The sequence below is a fragment of the Sparus aurata genome, chromosome 9 (genome assembly GCF_900880675.1).
Source record: "Sparus aurata chromosome 9, fSpaAur1.1, whole genome shotgun sequence".
NCBI classification, from domain to species: domain Eukaryota; kingdom Metazoa; phylum Chordata; class Actinopteri; order Spariformes; family Sparidae; genus Sparus; species Sparus aurata.
The window spans coordinates 982,320-1,008,255 of NC_044195.1; the positions used below are offsets into that span (position 1 = coordinate 982,320).

General features: G+C 41.5%; 1 long non-coding RNA gene across 1 annotated transcript; it reads left to right on the top strand.

Annotated features, from left to right (window-relative positions):
- The first annotated feature begins 9,292 nt into the window (after nucleotides 1-9,292).
- Nucleotides 9,293-10,473, top strand: LOC115588423 (uncharacterized). Its single transcript, XR_003985350.1, has 3 exons — nucleotides 9,293-9,616; nucleotides 10,186-10,250; nucleotides 10,342-10,473. It is a non-coding gene; the product is annotated as an uncharacterized LOC115588423 (long non-coding RNA).
- Nucleotides 10,474-25,936: the final 15,463 nt, after the last annotated feature.

The following is a 25,936-nucleotide window of genomic DNA, read 5'->3' on the forward strand; positions in this document are numbered from 1 at the left end:
ACCAGGTTTGACACAGCTGAATGATTTCCATAACTTTTGTTCTTCAAGACATGAAGATGCCACTCAGTGAATGTGGAGACTGTGGTGTATAAGCTCTAGGACAAGTAGGCATGAATTTGTCAAAAACGCCACCACACATCAAAATGGCTGACTTCCTGTTGGACTAAGAGTATGCATCCAAATGGGTTTTTTGTGCGTCTGGTCATGATGAATGTGCGTACCAAATTTTCGTCCTTCTATGTACAAGTAGGAGGCGGGGCATCACAATAGGAGGCACTACAGAGCCCACGCGTCACGACCACGCCCCATGACCACACATATCTCATCAGGGCAACTCCCTCTGCATTCCAGAGAGATTTGGCTGAGATAGGAAATTAAATGAAGAAGTTATGAGGACATGATGCTTTATGGCGAAGGATTTGTATTGACCGCTCCACTGCGGCCAGCAGGTAGGACGTAGGATAAAGATTTCCATAACTTTTCATCTTCAAGGTCAGAGGATGATACTGAGTGACTTTGAAGTCAGTGGTGTTACATCTGTAGGAGGAGATAATTTAAGTACGAAGATTGGCAATATTTCAAAATGGCGGCCAAAAGCAAAATGGCCGACTTAGTATGGATGCATAGATGTATTCGGGGAGACAGCCTCTACACTTACGAGCAGTTTGGTGTGGATAGGAAATTGTATGTTGAAGTTATAAAGCTTTGATGCTCGACGGTGAAGGGAAAGAATGGTTTCCACCGTCCCCGCCCACTAAAGTTTGGCGCAGCTGAATGATTTCCATAACTTTTGTTCTTCAAGGCATGAAGAAGATAACTGAGTTAATTTGAAGACTGTGATGTTTAAGCTCTAGGACAAGATAATTTTCAAAGTAGGCATGAATTGGACAAAAATGCCGCCACACATCAAAATGACTACCTTCCTGTTGGACTGACACTAGGGGTCCAAATCGGTTTTTTGTGCGTCTGGTCATGAGGAATCTGCGTACAGAATTTTGTTCTTCTAGGTACTTGCAGGATGCGGGGCAGAACATTAGGGGGCGCTACAGAGCCCGCAGGTCATGACCACGCCCAGTGACAATGCAGGATCGCAATTTTCGCTTAACGTGACGTATATTCCAAATATATATATATATATATATATATATATATATATATATATATATATATATATATATATATATATATATATAGATAGATACATATATATATATATATATCTATATATAAATATATATATATACATATAGTGAGTTTTCGTTTATGTTCAGGCATCCAAAACTGCAGTCGAACTCGGAGAAGAAAAATAATAATAAGAAGAATTCTTCCAATTACAATAGGGACCTCACAGGTCGATGACCTGCTTGGGCCCTAATAACTGTAAATTAAAATTACAGTATAATGTAGTTTATAAATGCCGCTTATTCTCTGTAATTTCACGGTATAACTTATTTATTTAAAAAAATAGCCTCTATCTACATCATCTACAGTAATTTCATGTTAAAATGCTTTTCTCCCCATGTACAATAACAAAGTTATAACATATAAAAACAAACTACGTTCATAAAACTAAAGATAAAAGTCTGCAAATTTACAGTATTAATCTGTCATTTTAGAGAAATAGTAGATATTGTAAAAAAAAATCATTTGACAGAAAAACAAGGATAGTAAGTCATTACACATAAAAACAGCTAAGGATGACTGTTTTTACATGAAAAGAAAAAAAAAAGAAATAGGAATATTTCAATATTTTTAAACCTGGGCCCAAATAACATGTCTTCAGTCAAGATCCCTAATAGTAGAAACCAGAAAGCTCCCTGTTCTATTTTCCATTAACACTTCAGAGAAAGTCCACTCCTATTCTACTGCATGGACATAAGCAAAAATCTATGATAAACTTTTTACAGTACAATAGTAACATGATATGGTATATATAAAAGATATATATTTCTGGCGGTGGATAGATGGACCATAGTTATTAACAGAAAAGCATTGCAGATTTTGCTCTTTTCACGGGCCATGTTTACGATAAGTAAACACTACACCAGTTTTATCCTTTAAAGTGATTTTCATAACTTTTGTGATGTACTGTCCAATACTGCAAGTCCAAAATATTGAGCAGCTTCTTTGGCAGTTGCTCCTGTTCTCTACAAGTAAGTTACATTGACTAGACGTCCATATACATTAATTGCAGGGCAAAACTGGAAACAGAAACTCAGTGGATTCTGTTAAAAGTATCCAACTGCAAACTATTTTCATGTGTAAGTATCATCATCATCAAAGAACTACCTATATGATAGAAACCATCTTTAAAAAAAAAAAGAAGAAGAAGATTTTACGTGTACTTGGAGTTTTTCTTAGTTTGGCCCATTTTCAACCAGACTATAGCCACCAGGGGGCGACTGAGATGTTTTGGCTTCACTTGAGGAGCTGTCATAATATCCATCATACTGTGTTACTAATGTACTATTCATACTAAGTGTGTCAGTTTGAGTATGTAGTTTTTCAGCTACATAGTAAGTGGATTTTGTATGCAAGAAACGCCTGCATGTCTACTACGTTATCAAGAATTTTTGAGTATGCAGTGTGAGCTGACTGCACAGACTCAACTCAGTGTATTGCTTGCCTGATACTCAGACAGAATTGTGAATTTGTTTCACTGCATTATTCAGTCTGAATGTGCTCTCATAGCAGCCGGTAACAGAGCAGCTCAGTGTCAAGCAATTTCTCAAAAGGCTATACACAACTTTTGGAGACAGATGGACCTGGTTTCGTCCAGAAGCCATCAAAAGGGATTTGCAGCGTAACACAACTCTGATACGAGGTTCCTGAGGGGCTAGGTGATGGGGTATATTTCATTCATTTCATTTCCTAAACCACATCTAAACAGAGCTAAATGTCTCTGGCATGGTTGACCACAGTCAACTCAACATAAAGAAGATAAACATGGCTGTCTACCTTTGTTAGAGGGTGAATCAACATTATGTATGTATGGTATGGGATATTTTTTCAGCGCACTGAAAAAGCAACGTATCCCTGTGGGATGGCGATTAAAATCTGACATGATTACATGGGTTTTGTAACATATACTAGCAGTATCTACTTATTGCCTGTTATGTGCAATAAGAGTAATTTTGTGGCTATTTTCTCAATACAATGAACGTGTACTGGGAGCTAGACTCTGTTCCACAATTGTGAAGTACAGGAGCAGCTTATGAAGACAATCAACAATATTTGGACTTCAGTCATGGCCATTAAACTTTGTAACTATTTCTTGCAAATAAAACAATTGTAAAAATCACCTTAGTGTCATGACTCTTGATTCTTGTTCCCTGTGTCATGTTCTTGTGTCTGGTTTTGTCTTTTGATTTCTTGTATTTGATTTTCATATCTTTGTATCGTGTCTTGTTGTGTCTTATGTTTTGATTTTCCATGCCCCACCGTGTCCTTTAAGTGTCTCTTATGTTCTTCCCTCTGTCTCCCACAGTCTGTAGTATTGTTCCCTCCATTTATTCTGCTCTGTGCTCCTCCCCCTCGTTACCTCACCTGGCCTGCCCCCTCCTCTCTCTCCTCACCTGTTCCTCGTCTTGTCATTAGTGTCTGTGTATTTAGTCTGTGTCTTCCCAGCACTCCTTGTGAGTAACTGCATTTGGGTTCACTTCCTTTATCCTTTTAGTTTTTCCCCCTTTAACCCCAGTGTTACAGTTTGGATACATCTAATAGTGGGCAATAAATACTGTGCTTGAGAAACTGTTGTCAGATCATTTCAAGCTGTCTGTTCACTTGCCTGGCTGCGTGGGCCTCCTCAAATACCTCCGACTGTCCATCCATGGAAAAAAACAGGCATTTGTTTAGACAATCACTGTAAACCTTTTGGCTTTTACAAACATTCATGAGAAACTGAAATCATAATTTCTACCTTGTAGTTGTTTTTTATTTCTTTCTTCTTATTAGGCATTTACCAGAGTATACGCAGGAATTGTGAAGTTCAATACCTTTTTTAAGACTTTTTAAAAGACCTTCTCAAAATATTTTACCCGTCCGTAAAATACGGAATCGTCCTTTATTTGGCAATTAAATGATGCGTCCCGTATTGGTTCAATACAGCACACGATTTGTTCCGTATTTCCGTAAATGTCCAATACACGTCTGCCACTCACACATCAACACTAAATCTAACAATAATGATCAAAATAAAACACAGGGAATACTAAGGCCAGCGAAATTGTTGTGGCGGAATCTACGCAGGACCCCCCCACTCCGGTCCTGTGTGGTTGCGTCCGAAATGCCATACTATACACTACATGCTCAATATGTGTACTATCGTTCAACATACTCTTGAGTGAATAAATGTAGTATGCATCTTTTCCGACGCACTGTTTAGTGCGGAAGTGACGCACTTCCTGAGAGACTCCTGCCGGTTGGATTGAGACGCGTAACCGTGGTAACCCGTGCCAACTAGGGCTGGGCGATATGGACCAATAGTCATATCCCGATATATTTTGGCTGAATATCGATATACGATATATATCCCAATATTTTTATTGCAAATTGAGAGCAAATGTTCAGTCAAAGCCAAATATGACATGTGGGTGGGAATTTCATCATTTAAGGCGCAACTCCATTTGGCCTTCACTTTTTTTTTTTTCAGGGGCACCAAGGCCACATGACAGGGCACAAAGACCACTAAGTAAAATTTGTTGATTTACCTTTCAGACTGATACCATAACATCCTAATTTATAATAACACATGGATTATGTATCAAAACGTTTTTTTGAATACCAATATCAAGTTGATGTTTAATTAGAAAAGTTTGTTTTTTAAGTAGGATTAGGGTGAGGTGAGTTTTGTGACACTATACTGAATATTAATGTTGTTGAATATTTCTCCCAATAGAAATTCCCCAAAATTATGGCAAAGCAAATTTTTTCCCAAACAAAAAAAATGTAGAATAACCAGTAGGAGACCACTGATGTGTGGAATGATTTTGGTGACAATACACTCTGAATAATAGTGAAGTTATTGAATATTTTTTGTAGTTTCTCTCTTCAGTGCTGCACTTTGTAGACGGTCCCTGCGCCCTCGGCTCACAGACGGCTGACCATACAGACCAGAGTTAATGTCCAGCCGCTCGTTTTGATGAAAATACGGTTGTAGCTCGTTGTCTACCTTACTACCGTAGGAAAGAGCCATTGTGTTTTAACAAGGTTTCACTTATGAGTTATTGATCCGGGAAGTTCGAATCTGTGAATATATTTCCAACTTTACCGGACTAAATCCTACCACATAAGTCAGTCACGTATCATGTCAAAACCGGCTGCGCTCGCTCTATGTGCTTTAAGTTTCGTTCTTCTGTTTTGAGACGCTGCTGCTGTTTGAGAGACTTTCACGTGAGGTCATCGTGATGATGAGACTCCACCTGCGCGAACCGCGGACTCACTGAAGTTACTGTGAGTGACTATTGTGCACTCGGGTGGCTGTAATTCAAGGCAAGCTTGCTACGCTGACCGGGCCAGGGGCACAGAGGCCACTGTGGCCGTACGATGATTTTTTTTCATGGGGCATCAAGGCCGAAGTGCGGTGCAACAACAGTTTGTTGAAGAGTGCCGGAGTGTCTGTTCCAGCCCCTCTCTGTGCATGAAGGAAGAGGGGCGCGGGGAGCAGTGCAGAGAGCTCCAAGCAGGCAAGTCAGGCAAGCCGCTGACCCGGAGGTCAGCGGCTTGCCTGGAGCAACGATCACAGCGCAAATTTGAACTATATCGATATACGCGATAGGGTCTAATTCCATATCACATTTAAAAAATATATCGATATTTGTTTTATATCGATATATCGCCCAGCCCTAGTGCCAACCTCACCTCTACCGGCAATCTGCGATATTAATACATCTAATTATAATAATCTAATAATACATCCTTGAAATGCATCCGATAAGAAGCTGCACAATAATACATGCGAACTGCAGGCGAACTCGTTCTGTAATTCGCAAGCATCTTCGTAGCCAGATAATCGTCAAATTTCTGGAAAAGGTAAGCAACTAACGTTAACATTACTCCAACGGATTTTAACCTTAACTGTTAGCAGCAAGTTTATGTGTTATTTAATGGTTAAGTTTATCACATATATACAGTATACTGCGTGTGTATAAATACACACACTGTAATAATATGTACTGTAACATAACGTTACATATATACTGTAAGTTATATACAGTCAGTGGCCACTTTATTAGGTAAAATCAACTGTCGCACATTACAATCTGATTCAATTAAATACAACAACTCTGCCATAAGTTCTGCCAAGGTCTATAATGTTCAGGTATTGGTGACATTGTCAGTTACATGTTTATTACTGAGGTCAGTTAAAGGCGCTGTTGTACTGGACCGCTATAATAATATAACGTTAATATAATGCAGTCCAGTACAACAACATCACTATGACCTCAATGCTAAAACATATTATTTAACACCTTTGACAAGTAACAAACAATGAATATTAAGGCATCATAAAAGTAGACTTTACAGCAGAGCAGCTGTATTGGATTGCATTAGATTGTTAAGGTGTGTACACATATATATATATATATATATATATATATATATATATATATATATATATATATATATATATATATATATATATATATATATATATATGTGTGTGTATATATGTGTGTATATATATATATATATATATATGTGTGTGTATATATGTGTGTGTCTCTCTCTCTCTCTCTCTGTGTGTGTCTCTCTGTTGTGTCTCTCTCTCTCATCTCTCTCTCTGTGTTGTCTCTCTCTCTCTCTCTCATCTCTGTGTGTGTCTCTCTGTCTCTCGCTCTTCTGTCTCTCGCTTCTCTCTCTCTCTGTCTCTCTCTCTCTCTCTCTCTCTCTGTCTCTGTCTCTCTCTCTCTGTCTCTCTCTCTCTCTGTCTGTCTCTCTCTCTCTGTCTCTGTCTCTCTCTCTCTCTGTCTCTCTCTCTCTCTCTCTCTCTGTGTGTGTCTCTCTCTCTTGTGTGTCTCTCTCTCTCTCTCCGCCCCCAGCTTTTCGCGCTGCCACCGATCGATCGGCAACCGATCGCAATCGGAGTTCTCAAAATAGATCACATCAGGCCGATCAGATGACGTTTAAGTATCCACCTTATTCCTGACTTCGTGAGTTTACCCATGGTTCATAGCGATATTCGGTTATGCTCTTCCGGTTGAGCTGGTTGACCTCGGTGTTTACACTAGCGTAGCTGTCATGCTCACTCTAAAAAACGGCTTTTTAACACAAAGAAAGCGACAGAATGGATAAAATCGGCGGTGGATACACAGAACAGATCTTTTAATAAGTCGTGAGGACAGTTCTCACAGTGCCTCACCCGTCAGTTCTCACGGAGTGGGCAGATGACATGAGGCATTAGCCCGGCATTAGCCCGACGTTAGCTACATCGACGTAGCTACCGTCGAGCTAAAGCTTATCTTATATTTTCTGAAGGTGTTGACGGTGGAGAATTACGCAGTTACAAAAGCACAGAAGCATACAACTACCTTCACAGTAACAACATAGGGAAAGTACTGTTGAAGAAACACAGCGAGTTATTTCTGAAGGCAGCAGTAGCGCCCAGCCACAGCGTCAATCAAGCTAAACATACAGCGTGGATAATGCTGAAGGAAAGTGAAGTCATGGAGACAGGCGGCTGCTCTGACATTGCCGGGTTAGGGAAGTCATGCAGTCATGCAGCAGCTATACTGTGGAAGATATTCAGAAACCCAAATATTTATTTTAGTGTCAAAGCCGCGAGCCGCGCTAGTCTCCGTTCCTCCTTCCTCAGCATGGCGTGTAGGGCGCAGGGCACGGACAAGTTTGTCTAAGTGGTTGATGTACTACAGAAGACGTTTCTGAAAAAACTTCAAATTTCATGAATTGTTGTGGCAACCAACAACGGCACATATTGTACCTGACCATTTTAAAAAACAATATAGCACTTATGACCTAACGCTACTTGTTTAGGGCTAGCTTAGCGGCAGTGGCCATCATGCAGTTGCAAGGCAACCGGAAACAGAAAACCGCCAGCGGAAGTTGTCTGTTATCTGTCATGGCAGCCCCCATAGGCTCCCGAGGAAACAGGTGGATAAAGACAGTGCATTAACTGCATGCAGGGAGGGAATTTCATGGCCGCCGTTGCCCCGCGCCACAGTGGCCTCTGTGCGCCTGGCCCGGTCAGCGTAGCGAGATCACGATGATCTCACGTGAAAGCCTCTCAAACAGCAGCAACGTCTCAAAACAGAAGAACGAAACTTACAGCACAGCGAGCGAGCTCAGCCAGTTTTGACATGATACGTAACTGACTTATGTGGTAGGATTTAGTCCGGTAAAGTTGGAAATATATTCACAGATTCCAACTTCCCGGATCAATAACTCATAAGTGCAACCTTGTTAAAACACAAACGACTGCTCTTTCCTACCGTAGTGAGGAAGACAACGAGCTACAACTGTATTTTCATCAAAACGAAACTTCACTATTATTCAGAGTGTAGTGCCACCAAAATCACTCCACACATCAGTGGTCTCCTGCTGGTTATTCTACAATTTTTTGTTTGGAAAAAATGTGCTTTGCCATAATTTTGGGGAATTTCTATTTGGGAGAAATATTCAATAACACTAATATTCAGTGTGGTGTCACAAAAATCACCTCACCCTAACCCTACTTAACAAAAACTACTTTCTAATGTAACTTTAACTTGATTTTGGTATTAAAAAATGTTTTTATACACAATCCATGTCTTATTATAAATTAGGATGTTATGGTATCAGTCTGAAAGGTAAATCAACACATTTTACTCAGTGGCCTTTGTGCCCTGTCATGTGGCCTTGGTGCCCCTAAAAAAAAAGTGAAGGCCAAATGTACTTGCCCCTAAAATGAGGAAATTCCCACCCTGACTGCATGCATTCCCACTAGTAAGCTACAGTTACTCTATGTGAGCAGAGTCCAAGTTGTCTCTAAGAGAGTCTCTAGAGTGTGAAATATTGCACATTGCCTCAGCCTGCAATAAAACGGTGGTCAATTCATGATACTTTCTCATCTTCTAATTTTTATACTTAATAATACAATGTCAATGTTGTGTAAAAAGAATAATTAATTAAATATATGAAAGTTACACAAGACAACAATATAGAAAAATTTATGGATTTGACGCTGTGATCGGTGATCGGCAATATCGGGATCGGCAGATACTGCTTTCGGTGATCGGTGATCGGTGATCGGCCCCAAAAATCCTGATCGGTGCATCTCTAATTAAAATATGATTTTTCTGTGAATGTAACAATGATTGAAGAAGCTAAGAGAAGAATGCATGATTATATTTTGTGTGAATTTATGATACAATAAGGTCATGATTCATGAAGGAAGATATTTACATCTATTTTTTATACCTTTTTTGTAGCTCTTACGGTGTGTTCGAAGGAGTGTTTAAAGGTTCCTGCAATAAACCATCAGTTAAGGAGAGTCTGACCATCATTCAGCCGGGGATGCTACACCAGGCACGCCAGGAGGACTCTGACGTGTTTTGTCAGTACCTGGACGCTATTCTAGACGCGGAAAGTTGCTGCATAACGTGTCACTGGAGGAGAGTGGGTGAGTTGTGTTTTTGTCTCTTTTCAATGCAAACATCGATTCACTCTCGGCAGGTATTCACATAGAGCTGGTGTAACATGTGGCCCTCCACTTTGTCAATGTCAGCTTTTTCTCAGTGCAGCAGTGTGAGTTTGAGATCAGGCATGTCATAGTTTGAAGTGACGTCTGTGACATCACACTCGAGCAAGCAGTGTGTTGTTATCAAATTTATATTGTCTCGACATTGAATTATCCCGCTACGATGTACTCCGCTAGCCTGTGCAACAATATTGTCTGTCCATGGAGAATAGTGGGGAGAAGTATATTTATATTTGGGCTTGTTGTTCTGTATGATTTTAACTATTTATTGTTGCGCGTTGCAGTAACTTCTCACTTCCTCCTCCCACTGAAAGTCCTCTTGGTAGTTTTCCTCACAGTACCTCAGACCAGAGCTTGCATGTTAATATTATAATAACGGCAATGATTTGTTACTTATGGTATGTTTACTGTGTACAAAGAGCTTTTGTTTGGTGTTTTACATATGCTTATTTATATGTTGCACTAAAAATGTTTGTTTTCATTTTTGAAAGATGGATGAGTTTCCAGGAGAAGCTTCACGAGTGGAACCTGGCGGAGTTGATCCCAACTTTTGAAGGTATGTAATAATGCTCAACAAAAATAAATTAGTGACTTTTTTTTGACTGAATAAACTAATGCCATCCATCCATCTTCTACTGCTTATCCAGGGCCGGGTAGCGGGGGCAGCAGCCTAAGCAGGGAGACCCAGACCTCCCTCTCCCCAGCCACTTCATCCAGCTCTTCCCGGGGGATCCCGAGGCGTTCCCAGGTCAGCTGAGAGACATGGCCTCTAAGTCTCTGTGAATTAGCCTGTAATTCAAGTTAAAGTAAACTGTTTTGATGTAATCTTTTTCTAAAATACTGTTTTATGTAGTGACAGTTAAATTACATTTCATGACCAATAAAATAATGTTTTGAAGAGTATTTTGTTGTTTGATCATTTAATAGTAATTTATATCGATTTTACATCCACTGAAGTTAAAGTAAATTAAATGAAACATTCTTAGAAAATGTTGGTAATACAATTGATATTGTTTTTAACCACAGCTATACTGATAACCTGGTAACCCATTTCTTGGTAGCTTTAACTCATCAGCATGAGTAGCATTGTTGAGTCAAAATCTTGACCCAGCATGCTGGGTCAAATCCTCAACCCAATGCGCTGGGTATAAATAACCCAGCATTGGCTCGGTCCCTTTTGGACCCAACGCTGGGTTATTTAGACCCAGCGCATTGGGTCAAATCCTCAACCCAATGCGCTGGGTATAAATAACCCAGCATTGGCTCAGTCCCTTTTGGACCCAGCGCTGGGTTAGCAATTTCACCCAATTTGGGTTAGTTTTAACCCAGCAGTTTTAAGAGTGTGTATATATATATATATATATATTACACATTTTCATACACAAACTTTGTATTGAATATCTTGTATATGTAACTGACATGAAATTTCACTGGCATTAAGCATTTAAATGTACAGTTGAGTAACTGATGCAGGCTAATGTAATTAATCCTACTTGTACTTTTTGAGTACAAGTAGGAAACTCACATTTTGAGCCAGCTTGTGTTTAAGTGAAAAGCTTGTTAACAAAATGTTATATTAAAAAACGTGTTTTATTTGGCTTTTGTGTAAAATGACAAACATACACAATTTCTTTTAATCCTTTAATTTGTTCATGTTTTAGAATGTGAGCACCATGATGTACTGCCAGCTCAACACAACGGTGCCTATCATACGGCAGTATTTGGATGAAACAGTTGACCTGCGCCCCAACCTGCGTCTGTCTCGTCTGTCAATTGCTGCCTAAACTGCTGCCCTTCACTTTGATGTAGCCCATGGCTGGGCTAAGGACATTGAAGTGCTTGTATTTATCTACTGGTTGGCTCATGCTACGTCGTATAGGGTTATCTCCACTGCCTTTGACATCCCGAGGTCCACAATACATGACATTGTGCACAGGATAAGCAGGGCAGTCATCGGGATCCTGGGGCAAACAATCCGCTTCCCAAGAGGTGACCAGCTGGAAGAAGTCGGGGCTGGATTCAGTCACCTGGCTGGATGTCCCCCATTCAGTGTCGTGGTTGGAGCAGTTGATGGCTGCCACGTAAGAATAAAGCCACCAGCTGCCAATGCCCAGTGTTATTTTAACAGGAAGCTGTTTCCATCTATACAGCTGCAGGCCATCTGTGACCATCGAGGCAGATTCCTGGACATCTTTGTAGGCTTCCCCGGCTCAGTGCATGATGCCCGTGTCCTGAAAAACAGCCCAGTGTATGTGAGGCAGCTTTACCCACCAGAGGGGAAGTGCATTTTAGGAGATGGAGGATACCCCTGTCTGGCTGCCCCTATGCGTCTGGTAACACCATACCGTGAGCCTGTGCAGAACTCTGCACAGGCTCGGTTCAACCGGAAGCACTCAAGGGCACGGTGCATCATCGAACGGGCGTTTGGGATGATGATGACCCGTTGGCGCTCCATTTTCTATAAGGCCCTTGAAGTGTGTCCCACATTTGCTGCGGAGGTTGTTGCCTGTTGTGCCATTCTGCACAACATCTGTTTGGACAATGGTGACATTGTTGAGGAGGTTATCATGGAGCCTGCTGACGATGACCACAGCATACTTGGCTGTGCTGATGTAACATCTGGGGACACATTAAGGGACACACTGAGTGCAGCTGTTTCAGCACCTGAGGTTGCTGTACCTGCCCTACAAGAGCATGATTACTGAAACTCTTTGTAGCAATATTATTATATATTATTTAGTACAGTACATTTTTTTAATTGTAATGTGAAATTATTAATTATTAGTTACTACTTTACTACATTATTATATTACTACTCATATTTGTTAACATTGTTAACACTACTACTACTTCTTAATTATTATATCACATTTGTAAATATTATATTGTTATTATTACTACTACCACTTTATTATTATATTATATTTGTTAATATTTTTAATATTTGATTGTTATTATTACTACTACTACTTTATTATTATATCATATTTGTTAATTTTGTCAATACTACTTCATTATTTGTTCACATTTGTTAATATTGTTATTATTATGTTGTTATTACTAGTACTACTTCATTTTTATATCATATTTGTTAATATTGTTAATATTATATTGTTATTACTACTACTACTACTTTATTATTATATATATTAAACTTTATTAGTTACTTATAATAATAATTTCAGCTGGGAAACAAAGTGGAGGAGCTGGATCAACAGGGAAAGCTCAATGATGTGATTGTGACTGGCCTCATAATCAAGCCTCCAACCTACGCAGCGGCGGTTGCAGCTGGGAATTCAGCCCATGAGCCTGGTGAATCTGAGATTAAATCTGTGGAGAAGCAGGTGTCTGAGTTCCTGAATGGTAAAGGCATCGAGGTGAATTTCGGCAACGTGGAAGTATGTTACCTCTTACCTCGAAGGAAAGAGTCAGCAACTCGAGCTGTCATCCTGAAATTCATCAACAGAAAATACAAGACTGCACTGCTGAAGCAGGGCAAGAAGCTCAAAGGCTCGAATGTCTACATCAATGAGAATCTCACCAGAAAGAATGCAGACATCGCCAGAACAGCTCGCCAACTGAAAAAGGATGGTAAGATACAACACACCTGGACGGCTAACTGCAGAATCTACTGCAGGAGCATCAGCTGAAGAAGTCAAAAAAATCCAGATCAGGAGCAAGGATGAGTTGGAGAAATACAATAACTAAGGTATGGCTCACGAACACTCCATAACTACAGCACAGCAAAGTTCAACGGTTCTTACACGGACTGAAAGTATGATGGGAATATCTGAAAGGATTGCTGAGCTAGGAAGTGCGGAGTTCATTACAAATCAACATGTGAATCATACCTTATCTGACCCGAACGAAGGAATTGACCCGGATAATCACTTCTGTTTCAACATGACTGGGAATTGCAGGTATTATACTGAAGTTCAATACAGAGACAGCGCTGAGATGGACGGGAAACTGTCTCTAATTCACTTTAACAGCAGGAGTCTATATACCAACTTTGGCCACATCAAGGAATACCTAAATCACTTCAAAACCCCTTTCACCATCATTGCAGTGTCGGAAACATGGATTAATGAAGACAAAGGCACAGATTTTTTCCTGGATTGATATAATCTTGTAAAAAGTATGTACATTCAATCGTTGATCGGTACAGATCAATACAGGAGGGTTGATAAAGGTCAGAGGCACGAATCAACAGACACTGTGCAGACACTGTGTTGAGACGGCATGTGAGCATAACAAATACCATTCTGTACCCAAACAATAAGTTGAACCTGAGAAAATTGTATGGTCCAAGGCCAGTGCCAGTTGTACATAGCAGGATGATGTTATAATGTGTATCAACAATGTGAGATAACTTAGGTACGAACACTGTGACACTACTGTGAGTTATCACAAGTTCTTCTGAGCTGTGAAGAACTCAACTAGCCCTGTAAATCGGCACACAACAGTAGACACACATGTAATCTGTATGTACTGTCTAGAGCTTGAATTCAGCTCTGTATGCTACTGCTGTAATATGTTTTGTCAAAGGTCATAACAAAAGAAGTTGAAAAAAAAAAAAAGAAAAGAAAATGTAAAATGCAAATGACAAGAAAAGATCAGGATGAAGACTTTATCCTGTGGGTAATGGGGGCGGGACTTGATAAGCTTTGGCTTCTCCCGCTTTTCCCTTTCGGCCATGTGTATTGTATTATTTGAACAATGATGAAATGTGATGTTTATGAATTGACATGCCCGAAATAAACAACATAAATAAATAAATAAATAATTGTTGTGTAGAAGATATTTCTCTTTACACTCACTAAACATCCTTGATTTGCAGTTTAACCTAAAAGACCATTAAATTAAAAGAAGTACGTTACTATGGAGGAGAGAACTGAAATATATGGTCAAATAAAAGATCCACTACATGCCAAACATTGTACCTAAATAGCCTAAAAGGAAAAGGGAAACATATTTATTACAAGCGGTTATTTACTAAGGTCAGAAGGTGTAAGTAATTGAGTTCAAGATTATTGGTGAATTTCAAACCATCTTTAATAAATATCTACACTATACACAAATATACGACAAAAACTATAATGAACTGATTCAAATGAACTGATTCAACTATTTTATTATCATTATCTATTATTTATTGATTAAAAGTTCCATTAATTTCAGGAAACGCTCCTCTCTCTCTTTTGTCTCCCTCTCTCTTCTTTCCTCTCTCAATTCTCTCTCTCTCTCTTCTTTCCTCTCTCTCAATTTTCTCCCTCTCTCTTCTTTCCTCTCTCTCAATTTTCTCAATCTCTCGTCTTTCTTCTCTTTCTTCCACCTCTCTCAGCTGTCTCACTTCTCTCTCTTTTGCCTCTCTTTCTCGCTCTTCTTGTCTCTCCTCAACCTCTCTCAAGTATTGCAGGACATCTGTCCTCCCCCTTTTCCTCACCGGCGTGTCCTCCTGCCTGCTCTCAGTGTTGGAGGGTGGTGAGGATACAGCAGCATCTGGGCTGGCTGAGGCAATAAGGACAGGCGGTGTAATGGACGGCCTGCCACCTATTGCCTCATCCATGGCATCATACCACTTCCATGATGCTGCTGTAGCCTCACCACCCTCAGTACTAACCCCTGACTGGGGACATTTCAAGTCCTACAAATACACAATAGCAAAAATATCAACCATCAAAATAAGCTTTTCTAGAACTTACTGTTGTGACAACTGTTTGACCAACTTACTTTATATTTTTGTTTTAAATTTTCCCACTTTTTTTAACCCAGGCAGGGCTCAGCACTCCCTGGAGGTTGGTATCTTTAATAAATGTTCTAAAGTAAACACAATTATGTTCACAATTAATACAGCAGAGTTTTTCAGATGCAAACGTTTTATGGTGTTTAATCAAGAATACACATTGACGAGCAGGGTGCCTGTAGAGTCTAACAAGTCAAATTTAAGACCTTTTATGACCATTTACACTGCAATTTATGTCCTACTTAATGCATATGGTATAGGGTCAACTTACTCAAAACCTTTTATGGCTGCATTTCGTTTTCCTGTAAACAGGTTGTCGTTAGCAGCTCGCTAACGGATTAATTTGTCTGTCAGCTCATCTGTCCCTGGGAAATCATTCAAATACATTTGGCAATAAGCAAAGGAAGAGAGCGGTAACCTACTAACGTTAAATCATTTGGGTAAGTTAAGTTTGCAACGTCCCGTATCCCCTCTCATTTCATTTAACGTTAACACATAACGTTAACGTTTCTAACGGTAACTGTTAGCCGTTTAATTCACGTTAGCTGCTTAGTTAACATTAGAACCACAACAGTGTGCCATCATAAGCGAAATCTTATACTTATGTGTCATCATAAGTGAAACCCTATACTTACACTTAAATTGAAGAGTTACAGTTACGGAGCTGCACTGATCGCTGCACTGATCGCCGTCCGCCATTGTCCGTTGTGTTGTTGTTGTCGTCACCGCTGCATTGCATTGTGGGACATTTATGCCGGCGTAGTGTCCAGTGCTTGCATACTGTAATATTTACCAGAAATAGTATGCACCTCACGTAATATTAGGTGCGTACTAAGGTTTCGGACATACTAAAAAATCTCACATACTATTTTAGCATACTCAATAGCATGTTAGTATGGAATTTCGGACGCAGCCTGTGTCTGCGCATACGTGTGGTGCTGTCACGGTTGCCTAGCGACGGACACCACACACCGGCGCTGCTCACAAAACCCGCGCCTTTTAAAATGTCCACTACACCCGAAACTCCACCACGTCCTCACAAGCGCTTGCAAAAGTACAGACGTGAGTGGGAAGAGGCACATCCTTGGCTGGACAGCGTCAGTGGAGATGTTTACAAGGCAAATTGTAAAATGTGTGGCGGTTTTCAGTGGCGCACGGTGGGCTGTCTGACATCAGACAGCATGTAGCAGCAGCAGTCAACACTGCAGACACATGAGTCACGTGACCGGCTGGATAAAATGGCGGCTTAGGCTGTGTGCGCTTCCCCCATTCTCCCCGTTTTTGACTAGTCTATCCTTTCAAGTCATTTTTATGCTGTTATCCGTGGCGCTTTTAATCATTTGGGGCAAAAATTACTGAATCTGGGAAGAAGAACAGTGCAGGCGGTGCCTCCACGAAGCCAAACAGGGGAACTCGTGCTACTGAACTGGATGCTATTGCAGACACGCTAATGGAGAGACAACGTGAATATCTCGAGCCTCGGTTCGCTCAACTTCACGAAATGGGTAAAGGCACAGAGGATAAATTGAGCGCGATTCAGTCTGATCTGGCCTCACTCTCGACGAGTACTGGGGTGGTGAAAGCAGATATTTCGGCTCTGAAGAACACTGTCAAAGAAAACTCGAGAGCAGTGGCTAACCACGAGTCAGTGTTGCATACGCTTGAACTTAAACTGGCGGACATGGAGGACAGGAGCAGACGCTGCAACGTTCGTGTCATCGGTTTGAAAGAGGGGGTCGAGGGATCGAACAGTGTGCAATACCTGAACCGAGCACTACCGGAGTGGTTCCCGTCTCTCCAGTCTGAGCAGTCAGAGATAATGCGGGCCCACCGGATCTACAATGGACGCCCTGACCGTGACAGGCCCCGCACTCTCCCCTAAATGTCCTCCGCTGCACGATGCGGCAGGCGATCCTCCGAGCTGCGAAGAAGGATCCAATCACCGTCGACGGCAAGAGAGTGAGATTCGCCGCTGACTATAGTAACCACACAGTCAAGCGTCGACAGGCATTTACCCAGGTGATGGACGCCGCGCGAGAAAGAGGAGTTGAGTTTTTTCTCCTTTATCCGGCGACCCTGAAGGTCAAAGATGGGGCGTCCTATCGTGTCTTCAACAACCCCGGAGAGGCAGAAGATTTCCTCAACTCCCGACCAACAAGGACGCAGGAGAGCTCCCCGCGGGCTCTGGCTATGGAGGCGTTCAGCCGGCACACCCGGGCCAGTACCTCACAGGCGGCGGAGGACCCATAAACAGTCCCGGATCGTTGTCCTGATGGAAACCGCAGTTTATGGATTCTTACAAGTCTCATCATCCATAATCTTCCTGGAACAAGTTAGTCCGTGAACTAATTAAGATGACATTTTCTCTTTCTTCCTGAAGTCGTCACGGACTATCTTCACACCTGGCTCTCAGCCGCTTTTCCTTTTTGACGTGGCGGATGGCACAACGGAGTACGGTGGATCATCTTTCCCTTTTCTTCCGCATTCAAGTATTGTTTCAGACTTTAAGCATCTACTCGAGTTGTGGTCATTACAATGAATGCTGAGGCGAGGTAACATGCACATTACACTTCACTGCCTTTATTTTGGTGTTTTTTGACCTTATATTAAAGTGTCTAGCTGGTCTCAGGTCTAGGTATCCTCCTAAATGCAGATTTATTCCTTTTGTTATGATGCAATCACATCTGGGGATCTTGTGATGTTTTCATTGACAGCTTGAGTTGATCTTTTTTTTGTTTTGTTTTGTTTTGTTTTGCTCACCACAAGTCGAGATAATCCCAAGTCATTATAAGTTGCTGTTATTGTCATGAGGTGTGCAACTTCTGTCACGAAGTGATTGTGCAATGTTATCTGCCTCGATCTATCTGAGGGTTGGTTTGTTTCACTGCAACGACTTCCTGGCAGACTTGATTTATCGATAACACAGGATAAGCTGAGGAGCATCCTTGTTTTTGTATGGTAAGAGATTTCCTCACACAATGGAGTAGTTTATAGTTATACTCCTGGTGGTACCGACGCATATAATGGTAAGACCACTACCTTAGTCTATTACTTGAAATCACAGTTACACTATGCTTTGTGCTGCATATCTCAGATACTTTGAATAGTTCAGTATACACTTACATGTTGTCCCTTACTGCATGGTTTATACAGCTGGTTTAAGTGTTGAAGGGATGACTTCTTTGGGATGTTCTGTTATGTAATTTGACGGGGGGGGGGGTTCTATTGCCGCACGATTTCCGACTATGGTCACGGAGCCAAGAAATAGAGGTGGGTTCATAGCCAGGGCACGTTCTTGTGCTCTTGGGGGGTTGGACTGGGTGGGTGGTGCGTTTAAACTTTTCTGTTGTTGTTGTTGTTTCGTTTTTTTTTTTTTCTTGCCTTTTTCTACTTGTTTTAATGTGGAGCGGCATACACTGTGGATTACGTGGTTACTTTCTTTTTGCGCAGATAGAGAGGGGCTCGACTGGTCTAAGTTGTTCATATGTCTGTTTGGGTTCATTTTTTCAGATGGTCACAGGTGCTGTCTTCATGTCTCTGTCAGCATTGAATACAGAGGCCAACACCCTAAATTATGCCTGAACTTAATTTTCTGAGTTGGAACGCAGGCGGTTTGAATAGCCCTCACAAAAGGGTTAGTACACTGGGTTTATTACGCAGGAGGAAAATTAACATAGCATTATTACAGGAGACGCATCTCTTGGCTGCTGATATTAGACGCCTGGCGGATAAACATTATCATGTGATAGCTTCCTCCACATCTGGAACAAAGACCAAGGGTGTGGCTATCGTAGCCAGACGTAGCTTTGGAATGAAAATTCAAAACACTTGGTCTGATGCAGAGGGCAGGCTGACAATTGTTAAGACAGAAATTAGTAACAGGAAAATAGCCTTCATTTGAGTTGAGTTTGAGTTGAGTTTTTTACGACAATTTGTCAAGTAGTATGTTGGAGCTGAGTGGTTATTCGTTCATTGTGGGGGGAGACTTCAACGCGGTTTGGAAGGCGGCTAGTGATAAGACTGGCAAATCTGAGACAAGGGATCAGAAACTGGCGTCTGCGGCCTTACAGGCCTGGGCTAACAGCCTGGGGCTCACAGATTTGTGGCGCTTGACAAACCCATCAATAAGTGATTACTCCTTTTTCTCTGCTCGACACAGATCTTCCTCAAGAAGAAGGATACATATTTGCATCCCCTAAATTATTTCAAAATATTCATAGTGTATCTCTGCTTCCCATAGCCCTCTCCGATCATAAAGGCGTGCTCTGCTCAGCGATACTCATCAGCGCTTCTCCTCGCGCCCCAAAGTGGCGCTTCAACACGACCCTGTTAAAACAAGAGGAATTTAGGACACAATTTACAGAAAAGCTTAAGGAGTTCTTGGAGTTCAATGTCGGCTCGGTCGACGATCCTAGAATACTTTGGGACTCAATTAAAGGTTTTATCAGGAGTAATGCCACACTATTTGCCTCTAACCAGCGAAAGGCCCGGAACTGTAAGTTGCATGAATTGGAATGCAAACTAGCAAAACTAGAATCTGTGCTCTCTGCCAATTTCTCGGAACAGATAGTCGCACAGCGAGAAGTGGTCAAAAAAGATATTAACATCATCCTCAGACGCCAGTCAGAATTTTTTATCCACAGGACCAGACAGCGGTATTATTTTCACGGATCAAGGCCCAGCCACCTGTTGGCAATGAAGATCAGGTCGAACGAGCAGTTCTCAGATATCTCTTCAGTCAAATTACAGTCAGGAGCTGTCACCACGGATCCGACGCAGATCAACAACACTTTTCGTAGTTTTTACTCTGACCTATACAAGTCAAATACATCTCCTGATAAAGTCAAATGTGACAATTTTTTGGCTTGTTTGAAGTTACCTCGTCTTTCAGCAGAGGAGGCAAATGACTTAGCAAAACCGATTACTCTCGAAGAACTTAAGAAGGCTGTGCTCAGTATGCAAAGGGGCAAATCACCCGGGCTCGACGGCATACCACCAGAATTTTACGCAGCCTTCTGGGATCTTCTTGGTCCATTACTTCACAGCATGATCAACTTTTCAATACAGAAAGGGGCTTTCTCTAGGGATGTCAATATAGCGGTAATAACCTTACTACTGAATAAAGATAAAAACCCTACAGAATGTGGTAACTATTGGCCCCTAAGTCTGTTGAACGCCGATGTTAAAATATATGCCAAGGCAATCTCCCACCGCCTGCAACCTCATATATCATCACTAGTTCATTGTGACCAGACCGGCTTTATGAAGTCCCGTCTGGCCTCTGTCCCCCCTTTCTCCTCCTGCTGGATACTGGAGTAAGATTCATGCTGCTGTCTCGAAATTCATATGGAGTGGGAAGAGACCCCGTCTTAGATCTGCCACTGTCCAGCGTAGGAGACTAGATGGGGGATTAGCGGTGCCCAACTTTAAACTTTACCATTGGTCTTTCACTCTCAGACCCCTTGTTGTATGGTTTGACCCTCAGACGGCAGTTTCTTGGCGTACAATGGAAGAAGGAATGGTGCACCCATGGTCTTTGGCAGATGTTTTATTTGCAAATATTTCTGTGAGGCAGAGTCAATTACATTTCGGGCCCATTGTGACCCATCTGATCCAGGTCTGGCGCTCAGTGGAAAGGATTTGTAATATATCTTGCAGATGGCACATGCAATCTCCAATTTTTCTTAACAAAGGTTTACTGATTGGGGGGAGACCGGTCACCTACTTTCAGTGGGAAAAGAGAGGGATACAGTTTTTGGGTGATATTTTTGGTTTTGACGGTTTACGCTCCTTTCAAGACATCAAGAATAGCTTTAATCTGCCAGGCACCTCCTTCTTTTTCTATCTACAACTGAGAGCAGCCCTTAAAGCACACGGGGTGCCGTGGCAACACCCTCTGCCCACACATCCACTTCATGAGCTGATTCTTACTAAAAGAGCTGCGAGGGGTATGGTATCCACTCTATACTTACACCTGCTTGAGGCCACCTACAAAACGCTCCCAGTTGACAGGTTATGGAGGGGTGATGTCCCTGGATTGGATCAGGATTTTGACTGGGACAAGGTGTGGGCCAGTATCAAACTTGCCTCACAAAACCCTGATCATCAACAGATCCATAATAATTTTATACACAGGACCTACCTGACCCCGCGTAAGCTACATTTTATGAAAGTTATCAATGATCCCTCATGCACCCTGTGTACATTGAAAACCACTGGCACTTTCCTTCACATGATGTGGGAGTGTCCTCCCGTTGCGCGATTTTGGCAGGGTGTGGCCGCTGAACTGACGGCGCTCATCTCAGAGACAGTACCTGTGACCATACCAGTATTATTATTAAATGATCTTTCGGCACTTCAAGTCCCTACATGTCAGAAACGTGTGATGTTGGCAGGTCTAACAGCTGCTAAGAAAATGATCGCAGTACATTGGAAGCCCCCTCACACTTTGTCCATCAGACAATGGGTTTTAACCTTTCTTGATGTTACGTTCATGGAGCTGTCGACAGCCCGTATAAATGGGGCCAAAGAGGCGAATGTAAATATGTGGCTCACTACGGCTGAGGCACTGAAGGTCACACTCTAATGCTTGTGATCCGTGGTGTGTCTGAACCACTCACTTCATGCATCTTGAATCACTCAGCAGCTCTATATTAACTGCTCCACGAGTCCCTTCTCTGTCGGTTTGTCTGCTTTCTGTTTTTTCTTTTTGTTGTTTGCTTTAGCTGCTGTCTCCTGATTCTATTTTTATTTTATTTTATTTGTCTTTTTTCCTTTGCATTTGAAATAGTGGTTTTGTTTTTTTTGGTATATGGGGTGGGGGTGGGGGTGGGGTGATGTAACGGTATGTTCAGTGACTGTACATCATCATTGCATTGTGTTTGAATGGAAATAAATAAATATTTGATCAAAAAAAAAAAAACACTGCAGACGCATAAGAACACAGAAGACCCAAGCAGTGTCACAGTTCTTCATACCCCTATCATCTCTTGAGACTGATGGGACATTATGTTGAGTGACATGAGTGATTTCCCATCTGGTTGTGCTTTTGCCAGAAGATGTCAGTGCATGGGCATAGCCTATTTTAGTAAACTTTTGTGGTTTGATTGTTTAGGATGTTGAGTTTTTAAAGATAATTTATTTAATATACAGTAGTATTAGCCTATATGAATAATATATATGGCCATTTAAAGAACCAATCATATTTATGGATTAACAGTTAATAAATGCATAAATACGTTTGTTTAGAGAAAATGTTTATTCTTTAACACATATATACACATTTAGATTAAAAATGTTTGTAGACCTTTCTGTGTATTCTTTGTCAAAATGTTTATATTTTTGAGGAATACAGTGTTCAGTGATCATTACATAAATTCTATTAGTGTGGTTTAACTGTTTGGATAACCTGACTTCCTTTCAACTCATAGGACAGGCAGCAGCCAGTTTTCTTTAAGTAAAAACATTCAAAGAAAGTCCCCATAGTTATGCACTTAAAAAGTTGAATTAAGTTCTCCGTTTATTTGGTTTATATTTTAAAAGTTCATTGTTGCACACTCCACACAAACAGATTTCATTCGAGATTTAATTAAATGCACTTTATAAGAGAATTTGTTCATAAGTAATAAAGCATTTTAAGCTTTAAGTATGATTAATTGCTCTCTTGATTACCCCTTTACTAAAAACACCTGCTCAAAATAAAACATACCACTGCTGCGGGCGCCCTGCCCCACAGGAGTCGGGCCCGTGGTGGTCATGGCCCGAGGAGCCGTGGTGGGCGTCCCTTATTTTAATTTCTGAAAGGTGGCAACCCCTAGCAAGGAGAAATGCACTGTTGTTGGTTGCAAGGACCAGCACAAAACACTCCATTGTCTCCCAGCTGCAGAGGACAAAAGAGCAGCATGGATTGAATTTATTTTTGAGGGCAATGTCCCAGCTGAAGTTGGCAAAAAACTGTTGTGTGCGCACCACTTTGACGCTGACTGTTTCACCAATTTGGGCCAGTACAAGGCAGGAGTAGTCGGCATACTTGTACTCAAAGGAATACTTGCAGACGAAGGACATGCAAGTATACAAATAATGTGCTGTGTGTTTCTGTAGATAAGGCTGAACTCGTGCTCGATGTACTGTGTTTTGCCATTGAGAACAAGGTAAGGTTAGCAGCTAACCGCTAACATTAGCTTCTCTGACCACACAAGTTAGTGCTACAGCAGAATCATTCTGTGTATTAAATTTCTGATCTTGCACATTATGTAATGCGTGTCCTAGGGAAATGTCTGCATGTGCAAGTATTTAGCTGTGTTTATTTAGCAATTTTACAGAAACTAACCAAGCAGTGTCACATAGTACCAGCTAACGCTAACCGCAAACTTCTAGTTCGCGATCAACACGGTCTCCACATGCAAACCCAGAGACCCGGTCGGTCAAGCGGTACATACACACATTCTCCGTCGGGTCTAAGTTATCAGGATTTTGTGAAATAATGCATTTGAAAACGTTTTCTAAGCTGGAATATGTTGGCATGGGCCAGGGCAAAACGAGAGTACCGTTGACTGCCTGGGCAACACAGTCTCACTCCCAGCTCGTCAAAAACCGACACTTGGTCAGGGCCCTTCTGCGTCAGTTTCTGGCGCACAAGGCCTCCCGCAGCTTCTTAATCCGACACAGCGGGCTTTCAACTGATTCTAATGTAATTCCATCCGCGTCGATATTTGACTCTTAGAGCCAGTGCTCCAGCCTTCCATTCACTTCAATTTATTAACCCGACCGCGTCGCTTAAAGACGGCGAGGGCATCAGTCCTCATCAGTATGTATTTACTTATTTCTGCTGCGCCTAGATGTTTCTCTGTCGACCCCAAGAGAAAAAAATCAAACTGAGCTTCAGCGTCTGTCCGAGGAGGACAGCAACAGGGCCAGGCTGCCTGCTGGAGGGAGGAAGAAGGCTAGCGAGGAGCCTGAGATAAACATGCGGGGATGGGTGATCAGCAAACGGGGACAACACGAGAGAGTGTCCCGCATGATGATCAGGGCGATGGCGACACAAATGTACGCCACCGTGAGTGACAGCAGAGATGAGGAGTTTGCAGCGAGTGCTGAGAGGAAGGAATTAAACGCCTGTCCCAAATTGCCACCTGGTCCCAAATAAACGCCCTGGCTATTATTTGGTCATTTACGGTATGATAACTCTCTCGGCCCGGGGAGAGAGACATGCATCACAGTGCTCAGCTGCAGACACATCAGAGAGGTGACGAGTAATGACCGTAATTAAGGTTTCCACGTCATTTCTGAACGAATGTTTGGTAGGAACCAAAGTTACGAGGGTGTTTCTCTGGGACCGACCTGCCCGAGGGACGACAGCAGAACGAGACATCCCCATTGGTTATCGCATGGCTTTTCCCCCTTTCTAGAGTCCTAAAGAGAGACTCTCTTTAGGACTCTACCCCTTTCCACCTAGACGCATCATAGCTCATTACATAAAATTGGAGGATTTTTAACTTTTTTCCCCCTCCTTATCCTCCTATTCCTCCCGCCTCCGCCTGTTCCACCTTTCCATCCTTGTCCGCCTGGCTCCCAATACACATTGAATGACTTCCGGGATCTTTTTCCTCTTTGTGCGCTTTAGTAAGAACGCACTGTTACTGTCCGTTTTCACGTTAACGGTGATTTTCACAATGATAACCGCAACATTTCTCAAGGCAGAAACACCATTGTGTCCTTGTTAATTACACAACATTAGTGGGTTAATTTCCTGTACATCGATTTTCGTGTTTTTCCCCTTAGATTCGGAGAGAGAAAGAGTTGTTTGTCAGTGTTGGATAGCTGTAGGCAATACACTACTACCCATAATCCTCAGCTACCATTGCTATAGAGACGACGCCAGTCCGCTTTGCTTGACAACATTTATTTCAAAATGAAATAGAATGTGAATGTGAACTGATTTAAAGTGATTAATAGTTAACATCAAAATCGATTACTGTTTGTGTATTGTCATAAATAAAGATTTGTATTCTAAATCAGAAACGCGCATTTATGACGTCATCGTATGCGACAATGCCGAAGGCAGTTTTCCCTCCTGTTGGTAAGTGTCACGGTGAATTAATCAAGTAACAGAGATAGAGAAAATATGAAAATCTAAGCCAAAAAAAATTATTGAATCATCCCAAATGTTGTTGTGAGCGCCTTTAGAATGCAGAGTTTTAATTTATAGGACTGGATTATTGATGAGATTTAGTAAAATATAACAAATGTGCAGTAACCTTTGCTGGCTAGCTGGCTAGCTGCCGTTAGCTAGTACAGAATTAAAAAGGCTGTCTTTGAAGTTCATCTTTATTTTGGTGTAATTGTATTTGAAGGGTTGTGCATAAAATTGACTTGACAGCTGCCATGAAGATGAAAGAGTCTTCATGAATGTTGTCAATCATGTGGTTAGTGATTGACAAAATGACACTTAATGACCATATTGAAGATTTCTTCATGACAGCAGTGGTGTCATGGAT